Source organism: Lampetra fluviatilis, chromosome 14, assembly GCF_964198595.1.
Source record: "Lampetra fluviatilis chromosome 14, kcLamFluv1.1, whole genome shotgun sequence".
In the NCBI taxonomy this organism is placed as follows: domain Eukaryota; kingdom Metazoa; phylum Chordata; class Hyperoartia; order Petromyzontiformes; family Petromyzontidae; genus Lampetra; species Lampetra fluviatilis.
Genome location: NC_136288.1, coordinates 816,735 through 830,529, shown reverse-complemented (window position 1 = coordinate 830,529; position 13,795 = coordinate 816,735). Strand labels below are relative to the sequence as shown.

At 41.6% G+C, this 13,795-nt stretch overlaps 3 non-coding genes across 3 annotated transcripts; all 3 read right to left on the bottom strand.

Moving 5' to 3' along the window:
- Positions 1–304: 304 nt before the first annotated feature.
- Positions 305–376, bottom strand: TRNAE-CUC (transfer RNA glutamic acid (anticodon CUC)). The gene has a single exon. It is a non-coding gene; the product is annotated as a tRNA-Glu (tRNA).
- Positions 377–2,815: 2,439 nt separating this feature from the next.
- On the bottom strand, positions 2,816–2,887 carry TRNAE-CUC (transfer RNA glutamic acid (anticodon CUC)). Its single transcript has one exon. It is a non-coding gene; the product is annotated as a tRNA-Glu (tRNA).
- A 3,655-nt stretch (positions 2,888–6,542) lies between these two features.
- TRNAE-CUC (transfer RNA glutamic acid (anticodon CUC)) lies at positions 6,543–6,614 on the bottom strand. The gene has a single exon. It is a non-coding gene; the product is annotated as a tRNA-Glu (tRNA).
- Positions 6,615–13,795: the final 7,181 nt, after the last annotated feature.

The window sequence follows — 13,795 nt, the reverse complement described above, 5'->3', positions numbered from 1 at the left end:
TGGTGCATTGGAATCTGTTCACGAGATTTACGTGGAATCGTGAGACCTTAAGAGATGGCGACTGCCTGGGGAACACTTCAGTCAGCAATCGATGATCTAGCCTGGTGATGTTACCGGACAGCAGGACACGTGGAGGACATCTAACAACTTCCCTGGTGGTCTGGTGATTAAAATTCTAAGCTCTCAGTGCTGCGGTCTGGGTTCAGTTCCCGGTCACCGAATGAGGCTCTTTGTGTCTTTTTTAAAGCAGTTAAACTTTTCCGTAAAGAAGAAAATAACTTTTTTTATTGTTTATAAAAAAGTGTTCCCTGACCGGGAATCGAACCCGGGCCGCGGCGGTGAGAGCGCCGAATCCTAACCACTAGACCACCAGGAAATCTGGTTGAGGTGTCTCCACATGTCCTGCTGTCCTGGCACCTCCAACACCGGGAGCTCGCTCCAGAGTTGATGGAGCAATGGAATCTGTTCACGGGATTGACTGTGGAATCGTGATACCGTAAGAGATGGCGACTGCCTGGGAAAACCTTCGGTCAGCAGTAGAAGTTCAAGCCTGGTGATAATGCGGGACAGCAGGACACGTGGAGGGACAATCACCAATTTCCCTGGTGTGGCAACTGGTTAGGTTTTGGCGCTCCCTCCGCCCCCGCTTGGGATCGAATCCCCATAAGGGAAATAGTATTTTGGTTTCATTTTCAAAACAGTTCCACGAATACCTGAATTAAAAGTATTTATAGTATTGATTAATTCGGTAAAGTCATGTAAATAGAAATAAAAAGTAAACAAAATACTAATTTTTGTTTTAAGTAACAAAAATAAAAAAATGAATGGAAAATCATAAAAGCAAAAAACCTTCGCATTTTTTATTTTATATAACTCTTTTAATTGTTGTTTTTTTTCTTTCATAATTTTCAATGCATTTTTATCTTTATTTTATTTTTATTCTTTTTAATTGCATTTTTTTTTATTTTTTGTTTTTAATTTACGTGACTTTACCTAACGGACCAAGAATATGAATTCCTGCAGTCACGAAAGTTTTAAGCAAAAAAATAGTTAACTTTTTTTATTTACGTAAAAAGTGTTCTTTGACAGGGATTCTTACCCAGGCCGCTGCGGTGAAATGGCAAATCCTAACCACTAGACTACCAATGAAGCTGTTGGAGGTGCCTCCACGTGTCCTGCTATCCTGGCACCTCCAACATCGGGAGCTGGTTCGAAAGTTGATGGTGCATTGGAATCTGTGCACGTGATTTACGTGGAATCGTGAGACCATAAGAGATGGCGACTGCCTGGGGAACACTTCAGTCAGCAATCGAAGATCAAGCCTGGTGATGGTGCGGGACAGCAGGACACGTGGAGGTACATCTAACAACTTCCCTGGTGGTCTGGTGATTAAAATTCGAAGCTCTCAGTGCTGTGGTCTGGGTTCAGTTCCCGGTCACGGAATGAGGCTCTTGGTGTCTTTTTTTAAAGCAGTTAAACTTTTCGTAAAGAAGAAAATAACTTTTTTCATTGTTTACAAAAATAGTATTCCCTGACAGGGAATCGAACCGGGGCCGCGGCAGTGAAAGCACCTAATCCTAACCACTAGACCAACTGGGAAACTGGTTGACGTGTCTCCACATGTCCTGCTGTCCTGGCACCTCCAACACCGGGAGCTCGCTCGAGAGTTGATGGAGCAATGGAATCTGTTCACGGGATTGACTGTGGAATCGTGATACCGTAAGAGATGGCGACTGCCTGGGAAAACCTTCGGTCAGCAGTAGAAGTTCAAGCCCAGTGATAATGCGGGACAGCAGGACACGTGGAGGCACAATCACCAATTTACCTGGTGTGGCAACTGGTTAGGTTTTGGCGCTCCCTCCGCCCCCGCTCGGGATCGAATCCCCGTAAGGGAAATAGTATTTTGGATTCATTTTCAAAGCAGTTCCACGAATGCCTGAATTAAAAGTATTTATATTATTGATTAATTCGGTAAAGTCACGTAAATAGAAATAAAAAGCAAACAAAATACAAAAGACAATAATTTTTCAAAGTAACAAAAATAAAAAATGAATGGAAAATCATAAAAGCAAAAAACCAAACAATAAAAAAATACGAAGACAAAATTAAAAATCAATTGAAAATAATGAAAGCAAAAAACCTTCGCATTTTTAATTTTATTTAACTCTTTTTATTGTTGGTTTTTTTCTTTCATAATTTTCAATGCATTTTTTCTTTATTTCATTTTTATTCTTTTTACTGGCATTTTTTTATTATTTTTTGTTTTTATTTACGTGACTTTACCTAACGAACCAAGAATATGAATTCCTGCAGTCACGAAAGTTTTAAGTAAAAAAATAGTTAACTTTTTTATTTACGTAAAAAGTGTTCTTTGACAGGGACTCTCACCCAGGCCGCTGCGGTGAAATGGCAAATCCTAACCACTAGACTACCAGTGAAGCTGTTGGAGGTGCCTCCACGTGTCCTGCTATCCTGGCACCTCCAACATCGGGAGCTGGCTCGAGAGTTGATGGTGCATTGGAATCTGTTCACGAGATTTACGTGGAATCGTGAGACCATAAGAGATGGCGACTGCCTGGGGAACACTTCAGTCAGCAATCGATGATCAAGCCTGGTGATGTTACCGGACAGCAGGACACGTGGAGGACATCTAACAACTTCCCTGGTGGTCTGGTGATTAAAATTCGAAGCTCTCAGTGCTGCGGTCTGGGTTCAGTTCCCGGTCACCGAATGAGGCTCTTTGTGTCTTTTTTAAAGCAGTTAAACTTTTCCGTAAAGAAGAAAATAACTTTTTTTTATTGTTTATAAAAAAGTGTTCCCTGACCGGGAATCGAACCCGGGCCGCGGCGGTGAGAGCGCCGAATCCTAACCACTAGACCACTAGGAAATCGGGTTGAGGTGTCTCCACATGTCCTGCTGTCCTGGCACCTCCAACACCGGGAGCTCGCTCGAGAGTTGATGGAGCAATGGAATCTGTTCACGGGATTGACTGTGGAATCGTGATACCGTAAGAGATGGCGACTGCCTGGGAAAACCTTCGGTCAGCAGTAGAAGTTCAAGCCTGGTGATAATGCGGGACAGCAGGACACGTGGAGGGACAATCACCAATTTCCCTGGTGTGGCAACTGGTTAGTTTTTGGCGCTCCCTCCGCCCCCGCTTGGGATCGAATCCCCATAAGGGAAATAGTATTTTGGTTTCATTTTCAAAACAGTTCCACGAATACTTGAATTAAAAGTATTTATAGTATTGATTAATTCGGTAAAGTCATGTAAATAGAAATAAAAAGTAAACAAAATACTAATTTTTTTTTAAGTAACAAAAATAAAAAAATGAATGGAAAATCATAAAAGCAAAAAACCTTCGCATTTTTTATTTTATTTAACTCTTTTAATTGTTGTTTTTTTTCTTTCATAATTTTCTATGCATTTTTATCTTTATTTTATTTTTATTCTTTTTAATTGCATTTTTTTTATTATTTTTTGTTTTTAATTTACGTGACTTTACCTAACGGACCAAGAATATGAATTCCTGCAGTCACGAAAGTTTTAAGCAAAAAAATAGTTAACTTTTTTTATTTACGTAAAAATTGTTCTTTGACAGGGATTCTTACCCAGGCCGCTGCGGTGAAATGGCAAATCCTAACCACTAGACTACCAATGAAGCTGTTGGAGGTGCCTCCACGTGTCCTGCTATCCTGGCACCTCCAACATCGTGAGCTGGCTCGAAAGTTGATGGTGCATTGGAATCTGTGCACGAGATTTACGTGGAATCGTGAGACCATAAGAGATGGCGACTGCCTGGGGAACACTTCAGTCAGCAATCGAAGATCAAGCCTGGTGATGTTACCGGACAGCAGGACACGTGGAGGTACATCTAACAACTTCCCTGATGGTCTGGCGATTAAAATTCGAAGCTCTCAGTGCTGCGGTCTGGGTTCAGTTCCCGGTCACGGAATGAGGCTCTTGGTGTCTTTTTTAAAGCAGTTAAACTTTTCGTAAAGAAGAAAATAACTTTTTTCATTGTTTACAAAAATAGCATTCCCTGACCGGGAATCGAACCCGGGCCGCAGCGGTGAAAGCACCTAATCCTAACCACTAGACCAACCGGGAAGCTGGTTGACGTGTCTCCACATGTCCTGCTGTCCTGGCACCTCCATCACCGGGAGCTCGCTCGAGAGTTGATGGAGCAATGGAATCTGTTCACGGGATTGACTGTGGAATCGTGATACCGTAAGAGATGGCGACTGCCTGGGAAAACCTTCGGTCAGCAGTAGAAGTTCAAGCCCAGTGATAATGCGGGACAGCAGGACACGTGGAGGCACAATCACCAATTTCCCTGGTGTGGCAACTGGTTAGGTTTTGGCGCTCCCTCTGCCCCCGCTTGGGATCGAATCCCCGTAAGGGAAATAGTATTTTGGATTCATTTTCAAAGCAGTTCCACGAATGCCTGAATTAAAAGTATTTATATTATTGATTTATTCGGTAAAGTCATGTAAATAGAAATAAAAAGTAAACAAAATACTAATTTTTTTTAAGTAACAAAAATAAAAAAATGAATGGAAAATCATAAAAGCATAAAACCTTTGCATTTTTTATTTTATTTAACTCTTTTAATTGTTGGTTTTTTCTTTCATAATTTTCAATGCATTTTTATCTTTATTTTATTTTTATTCTTTTTAATTGCATTTTTTTTTATTTTTTGTTTTTAATTTACGTGACTTTACCTAACGGACCAAGAATATGAATTCCTGCAGTCACGAAAGTTTTAAGCAAAAAAATAGTTAACTTTTTTTATTTACGTAAAAAGTGTTCTTTGACAGGGACTCTTACCCAGGCCGCTGCGGTGAAATGGCAAATCCTAACCACTAGACTACCAATGAAGCTGTTGGAGGTGCCTCCACGTGTCCTGTTATCCTGGCACCTCCAACATCGGGAGCTGGCTCGAGAGTTGATGGTGCATTGGAATCTGTTCACGAGATTTACGTGGAATCGTGAGACCATAAGAGATGGCGACTGCCTGGAGAACACTTCAGTCAGCAATCGAAGATCAAGCCTGGTGATGTTACCGGACAGCAGGACACGTGGAGGTACATCTAACAACTTCCCTGATGGTCTGGCGATTAAAATTCGATGCTCTCAGTGCTGCAGTCTGGGTTCAGTTCCCGGTCACGGAATAAGGCTCTTGGTGTCTTTTTTATAGCAGTTAAACTTTTCCGTAAAGAAGAAAATAACTTTTTTTATTGTTTATAAAAAAAAAAGTGTTCCCTGACGGGAATCGAACCCGGGCCGCGGCAGTCAGAGCACCGAATCCTAACCACTAGACCACCAGGGAAGCTGGTTGAGATGTCTCCACATGTCCTGCTGTCCTGGCACCTCCTACACCGGGAGCTCGCTCGAGAGTTGATGGAGCAATGGAATCTGTTCACGGGATTGACTGTGGAATCGTGATACCGTAAGAGATGGCGACTGCCTGGGAAAACCTTCGGTCAGCAGTAGAAGTTCAAGCCCAGTGATAATGCGGGACAGCAGGACACGTGGAGGCACAATCACCAATTTCCCTGGTGTGGCAAATGGTTAGGTTTTGGCGCTCCCTCCGCCCCCGCTCGGAATCGAATCCCCGTAAGGGAAATAGTATTTTGGTTTCATTTTCAAAGCAGTTCCACGAATGCCTGAATTAAAAGTATTTATATTATTGATTAATTCGATAAAGTCACGTAAATAGAAATAAAAAGCAAACACAACAAAAAGGACAATAATTTTTTCATAGCAACAATAATAAAAAATGAATGGAAAATCATAAAAGCAAAAAACCATACAATAAAAAAATACGAAGACAAAATTAAAAATCAATTGAATATGATAAAAGCAAAAAACCTTCGCATTTTTAATTTTATTTAACTCTTTTTATTGTTGTTTTTTTTCTTTCATTATTTTCTATGCATTTTTTCTTTATATAATTTTTATTCTTTTTAATTGCATTTTTTATTTTTTTATTTTTTACGTGACTTTACCTAACGAACCAAGAATATGAATTCCTGCAGTCACGAAAGTTTTAAGTAAAAAAATAGTTAACTTTTTTATTTACGTAAAAAGTGTTCTTTGACAGGGATTCTTACCCAGGCCGCTGCGGTGGAATGGCAAATCCTAACCACTAGACTACCAGTGAAGCTGTTGGAGGTGCCTCCACGTGTCCTGCAATCCTGGCACCTCCAACACCGGGAGCTCGCTCAAGAGTTGATGGTGCATTGGAATCTGTTCACGAGATTTACATGGAATCGTGAGACCATAAGAGATGGCGAATGCCTGGGGAACACTTCAGTCAGCAATCGAAGATCAAGCCTGGTGATGATGCGGGATAGCAGGACACGTGGAGGTACATCTAACAACTTCCCTGGTGGTCTGGTGATTAAAATTCGAAGCTCTCAGTGCTGCGGTCAGGGTTTAGTTCCCGGTCACGGAATGAGGCTCTTGGTGTATTTTTTAAAGCAGTTAAACTTTCCGGTATAGAAGAAAATTACTTTCTTATTGTTTATAAAAAAGTGTTCCCTGACCGGGAATCGAACCCGGGCCGCGGCAGTGAGAGCGCCGAATCCTAACCACTAGACCACCAGGGAAGCTGGTTAAGATGTCTCCACATGTCCTGCTGTCCTGGGACCTCCAACATCGGGCGCACGCTCGAGAGTTGATGGAGCAATGGAATCTGTTCACGGGATTGACTTTGGAATCGTGATACCGTAAGAGATGGCGACTGCCTGGGAAAACCTTCGGTCAGCAGTAGAAGTTCAAGCCTGGTGATAATGCGGGACAGCAGGACACGTGGAGGCACAATCACCAATTTCCCTGGTGTGGCAACTGGTTAGGTTTTGGCGCTCCCTCCGCCCCCGCTCGGGATCGAATCCCCATAAGGGAAATAGTATTTTGGTTTCATTTTCAAAGCAGTTCCACGAATGCCTGAATTAAAAGTATTTATGTTATTGATTAATTCGGTAAAGTCACGTAAATATAAATCAAAAGCAAACAAAATACAAAAGACAATATTTTTTCAAAGTAACAAAAATAAAAAATGAATGGAAAATCATAAAAGCAAAAAACCATACAATAAAAAAATACGAAGACAAAATTAAAAATCAATTGAAAATGATAAAAGCAAAAAACCTTCGCATTTTTAATTTTATTTAACTCTTTTTATTGTTGGTTTTTTTCTTTCATAATTTTCAATGCATTTTTATATTTATTTGATTTGTATTCTTTTTAAATGCATTTTTTATTATTTTTTGTTTTTTATTTACGTGACTTTACCTAACGAACCAAGAATATGAATTCCTGCAGTCACGAAAGTTTTAAGTAAAAAAATAGTTAACTTTTTTATTTACGTAAAAAGTGTTCTTTGACAGGGATTCTTACCCAGGCCACTGCCGTGAAATGGCAAATCCTAAACACCAGACTACCAGTGAAGCTGTTGGAGGTGCCTCAACATGTACTGCTATCCTGGCACCTCCAACACCGGGAGCTCGCTCGAGAGTTGATGGAGCAATGGAATCTGTTCACGGGATTGACTGTGGAATCGTGATACCGTAAGAGATGGCGACTGCCTGGGAAAACCTTCGGTCAGCAGTAGAAGTTCAAGCCCAGTGATAATGCGGGACAGCAGGACACGTGGAGGCACAATCACCAATTTCATTGGTGAGGCAAATGGTTAGGTTTTGGCGCTCCCTCCGGCCACGCTCTGGATCGAATCCCCGTAAGGGAAATAGTATTTTGGTTTAATTTTCAAAGCAGTTCCACGAATGCCTGAATTAAAAGTATGTATATTATTGATTAATTCGGAAAGTCACGTAAATAGAAATAAAAAGCAAACAAAATACAAAGGACAATATTTTTTCATAGCAACAATAATAAAAAAATGAATGGAAAATCATAAAAAAAAAACCATACAATTAAAACATACGAAGACAAAATTAAAAATTAATTGAAAATAATAAAATAAAAAACCTTCGCATTTTAATTGTATTTAACTCTTTTTATTGTTGGTTTTTTTCTTTCATAATTTTCAATGCATTTTTATCTTTATTTTATTTTTATTCTCTTTAATTGCATTTTTTATTATTTTTTGTTTTTTTATTTACGTGACTTTACCTAACGAACCAAGAATATGAATTCCTGCAGTCACGAAAGTTTTAAGTAAAAAAATAGTTAACTTTTTTATTTACGTAAAAAGCATTCTTTGACAGGGATTCTCACCCAGGCCGCTGCGGTGAAATGGCAAATCCTAAACACTAGACTACCAGTGAAGCTGTTGGAGGTGCCTCCACGTGTCCTGCTATCCTGGCACCTCCAACACCGGGAGCTCGCTCGAGAGTTGATGGTGCATTGGAATTTGTTCACGAGATTTACGTGGAATCGTGAGACCATAAGAGATGGCGAATGCCTGGGGAACACTTCAGTCAGCAATCGAAGATCAAGCCTGGTGATGATGCGGGACAGCAGGACACGTGGAGGTACATCTAACAACTTCCCTGGTGGTCTGGTGATTAAAATTCGAAGCTCTCAGTGCTGCCGTCAGGGTTTAGTTCCCGGTCACGGAATGAGGCTCTTGGTGTATTTTTTTAAGCAGTTAAACTTTTCCGTAAAGAAGAAAATTACTTTTTTTATTGTTTATAAAAGAAAGTGTTCTCTGACCGGGAATCGAACCCGGGCCGCGGCGGTGAGAGCGCCGAATCCTAACCAATAGACCAAAAGGGAAGCTGGTTAAGATGTCTCCACATGTCCAGCTGTCCTGGCACCTCCAACATCGGGAGCTCGCTCGAGAGTTGATGGAGCAATGGAATCTGTTCACGGGATTGACTGTGGAATCGTGATACCGTAAGAGATGGCGACTGCCTGGGAAAACCTTCGGTCAGCAGTAGAAGTTCAAGCCTGGTGATAATGCGGGACAGCAGGACACGTGGAGGCACAATCACCAATTTCCCTGGTGTGGCAACTGGTTAGGTTTTGGCGCTCCCTCCGCCCCCGCTCGGGATCGAATCCCCATAAGGGAAATAGTATTTTGGTTTCATTTTCAAAGCAGTTCCACGAATGCCTGAATTAAAAGTATTTATGTTATTGATTAATTCGGTAAAGTCACGTAAATATAAATCAAAAGCAAACAAAATACAAAGGACAATATTTTTTCAAAGTAACAAAAATTAAAAATGAATGGAAAATCATAAAACCAAAAAACCATACAATAAAAAAATACGAAGACAAAATTAAAAATCAATTGAAAATAATAAAAGCAAAAAACCTTCGCATTTTTTATTTTATTTAACTATTTTTATTGTTGTTTTTTTTCTTTCAGAATTTTCAATGCATTTTTATCTTTATTTTATTTTTATTCTTTTTAATTGCATTTCTTTTTTTGTTTTTTTTATTTACGTGACTTTACCTAACGAACCAAGAATATGAATTCCTGCAGTCACGAAAGTTTTAAGTAAAAAAATAGTTAACTTTTTTATTTACGTAAAAAGTGTTCTTTGACAGGGATTCTCACCCAGGCCGCTGCGGTGAAATGGCAAATCCTAACCACTAGACTACCAGTAAAGCTGTTGGAGGTGCCTCCACATGTCCTGCTGTCCTGGCACCTCCAACACCGGGAGCTCGCTCGAGAGTTGTTGGAGCAATGGAATCTGTTCACGGGTTTGACTGTGGAATCGTGATACCGTAAGAGATGGCGACTGCCTGGGAAAACCTTCGGTCAGGAGTAGAAGTTCAAGCCTGGCGATAATGCGGGAAAACAGGACACGTGGAGGCACAATCACCAATTTCTCTGGTGTGGCAACTGGTTAGGTTTTGGCGCTCCCTCCGCCCCCGCTCTGGATCGAATCCCCGTAAGGGAAATAGTATTTTGGTTTCATTTTCAAAGCAGTTCCACGAATACCTGAATTTAAAGTATTTATAGTATTGATTAATTCGGTAAAGTATTTATAGTATTGATACTGGTAGGAACGAAGTGGACCAGACCACCAATAGATTAATGTGTCCGTCCGTCCGTCTGTCCGACAAGATGGCCGACCGCGCCCCCTGCGATCTGTGAACTAAACAAGATGGCCGTCGCTTCCGGCGCCTCACGGTGAAACTTTAAACTTCGCTTCAAATTTACTTTACTGAAACGCAGCACGTTTTTTTTTTAACACAGAGACAAGATACATTTATTAACACAGAGACGAGATACATTTAATCGCCTTATTTGTGCACGAAAAGCACGGCGTGAGGCCTACTGCAGAGAAGGCTTCGCGAGGCCTACTGCAGGGAAGGCTTCGCGAGGCCTACTGCAGAGGCTTCGCGAGGCCTTGTGCAGAAGGCTTCGCTAAGTCTACTGCAGAGAAGGCTTCGCGAGGCCTAGTGCTGCAGGCTTCGCGAGGCCTAGTGCGGGAGGCTTCGCGAGGCCTAGTGCTAAAGGTGGTGGTCAATTAATCTCAGATGTGATCGTTTGGAAATGAAAGACTGGGAGTCTTTAAATCTCACAGCGTTTCTTGTCAAAACAAACACTTTTAATTAACATTACACTAGACTACAGTAATTTTTTCTTTAACTCTTCTATACCCGGTCGATATCCCTGTACCGGTACTAAGTATTATTCCTAACAGCCCACCCCGCAGGGTCCTGTTTAATTCGGTAAAGTCACGTAAATAGAAATAAAAAGTAAACAAAATACTAATGTTTTTTTTTTAAGTAACAAAAATAAAAAAATGAATGGAAAATCATAAAAGCAAAAAACCTTCGCATTTTTTAATTTTATTTAACTCTTTTTATTGTTGGTTTTTTTCTTTCATAATTTTCAATGCATTTTCATCTTTATTTAATTTTTTTCTTTTGAATTGAATTTTTAAATTATTTTTTAGTTTTTTATTTACGTGACTTTACCTAACGAACCAATAATATGAATTCCTGCAGTCACGAAAGTTTTAAGTAAAACAAATTTAACTTTATTATTTACGTAAAAAGTGTTCTTTGACAGAGATTCTTACCAGGCCGCTTTTTATTTACGTGACTTTACTTAACGAACCAAGAATATGAATTTCTGCAGTCACGAAAGTTTTAAGTAAAAAAAAAAATTACTTTTGTATTTACGTAAAAAGTGTTCTTTGACAGGGACTCTCACCCAGGCCGCTGCGGTGAAATGGCAAATCCTAACCACTAGACTACCAGTGAAGCTGTTGGAGGTGCCTCCACGAGTCCTGCTATCCTGGCACCTCCAACACCGGGAGCTCGCTCGAGAGTTGATGGTGCATTGGAATCTGTTCACGAGATTTACTTGGAATCGTGAGACCATAAGAGATGGCGACTGCCTGGGGAACACTTCAGTCAGCAATCGAAGATCAAGCCTGGTGATGATGCGGGACAGCAGGACACATGGAGGTGCATCTAACAACTTCCCTGGTGGTCTGGTGATTAAAATTCGAAGCTCTCAGTGCTGCTGTCTGGGTTCAGTTCCCGGTCACGGAATGAGGCTCTTGGTGTCTTTTTTAAAGCAGTTAAACGTTTCCGTAAAGAAGAAAATATTCTCAGGTTTTTTCGGTAAAGTCACGTAGGTAAAAACATTAAAATTAATGAAAGTAAAATAAAACAAAACAAAATAAAATTCACGACGTTTCGGAGGCAACACAAGTCTCCGTCATCAGGTGGGACCGTCACAGCCGAATTAGCTGCATCAAGTGAAGCAATGATTCAAGATGTAATCCCTTATAAGCAAGTTGAAGGGAGGTGGAGAGGGGGGGGAGAGCTTATCAGGCTGTGGTAGCCAATGAATGGAAACGTATCGGGAGGGAGGAGGAGCGGTGATCAAAGACTGCACGCAGTGCTCAACACAATGAATGGAGACGTGTCGGGACGGAGGGCGAGCGGCGATCAAAGACTGCACGCAGTGCTCAACACAATGAATGGAGACGCGCCGGGACGGAGGGCGAGCGGTGATCAAAGACATCACGTAGTGCTCAACACAATGAATGGAAACGTGGCGAGCGGTGATCAAAGAACAATGAAGAGATTACTGTTAAACACTGTGGATGTTAACACTCGGTGAAGTAAATTAAAATAGTGCCTGTCAGATAAGATGGTCCAAAAAGTGTAATTAAGTCTTTTTTGCGTGGTTAATAACATCTTTCCAGTGATTACTGAGTTGATGTTATTAACCACGCAAAAAAGACTTAATTACACTTTTTGGACCATCTTATCTGACAGGCACTATTTTAATTTACTTCACCGAGTGTTAACATCCACAGTGTTTAACAGTAATCTCTTCATTGTTCTTTGATCACCGCTCGCCACGTTTCCATTCATTGTGTTGAGCACTACGTGATGTCTTTGATCACCGCTCGCCCTCCGTCCCGGCGCGTCTCCATTCATTGTGTTGAGCACTGCGTGCAGTCTTTGATCGCCGCTCGCCCTCCGTCCCGACACGTCTCCATTCATTGTGTTGAGCACTGCGTGCAGTCTTTGATCACCGCTCCTCCTCCCTCCCGATACGTTTCCATTCATTGGCTACCACAGCCTGATAAGCTCTCCCCCCCCTCTCCACCTCCCTTCAACTTGCTTATAAGGGATTACATCTTGAATCATTGCTTCACTTGATGCAGCTAATTCGGCTGTGACGGTCCCACCTGATGACGGAGACTTGTGTTGCCTCCGAAACGTCGTGAATTTTATTTTGTTTTGTTTTATTTTACTTTCATTAATTTTAATGTTTTTACCTACGTGACTTTACCGAAAAAACCTGAGAATATGAATCATTGCAGTCACGAAAGCTTCAAATCTAAGAAGAAAATAACTTTTTTTATCATTTATAAAAATTGTTCCCTGACCGAGAATCGAATCCAGGCCGCAGCGGTGAGAGCGCCGAAACCTAACCACTAGACCACCAGGGAAGCTGGTTGAGGTGTCTCCACATGTCCTGCTGTCTTGGCACCTCCAACACCGGGAGCTCGCTCGAGAGTTGTTGGAGCAATGGAATCTGTTCACGGGTTTGACTGTGGAATCGTGATACCGTAAGAGATGGCGACAGCCTGGGAAAACCTTCGGTCAGGAGTAAAAATTCAAGCCTGGTGATAATGCGGGAAAACAGGACACGTGGAGGCACAATCACCAATTTCTCTGGTGTGGCAACTGGTTAGGTTTTGGCGCTCCCTCCACCCCCGCTCTGGATCGAATCCCCGTAAGGGAAATAGTATTTTGGTTTCATTTTCAAAGCAGTTCCACGAATACCTGAATTAAAAGTATTTATAGTATTGATTAATTCGGTAAAGTATTTATAGTATTGATACTGGTAGGATCGAAGTGGACCAGACCACCAATAGATTAATGTGTCCGTCCGTCCGTCTGTCCGACAAGATGGCCGCCCGCGCCCCCTGCGATCTGTGAACTAAACAAGATGGCCGTCGCTTCCGGCGCCTCACGGTGAAACTTTAAACTTCGCTTCAAATTTACTTTACTGAAATGCAGCACGTTTTTTTAACACAGAGACAAGATACATTTATTAACACAGAGACGAGATACATTTAATCGCCTTATTTGTGCACGAAAAACACGGCGCGAGGCCTAGTGCGGCAGGCTTCGCGAGGCCTAGTGCGGCAGGCTTTGCGAGGCCTACTGCAGAAAAGGCATTGCGAGGCCTACTGCAGAGAAGGCTTCGCGAGGCCTACTGCAGGGAAGGCTTCGCGAGGCCTACTGCAGAGGCTTAGCGAGGCCTAGTGCAGAAGGCTTCGCTAAGTCTACTGCAGAGAAGGCTTCGCGAGGCCTAGTGCAGCAGGCTTCGCGAGGC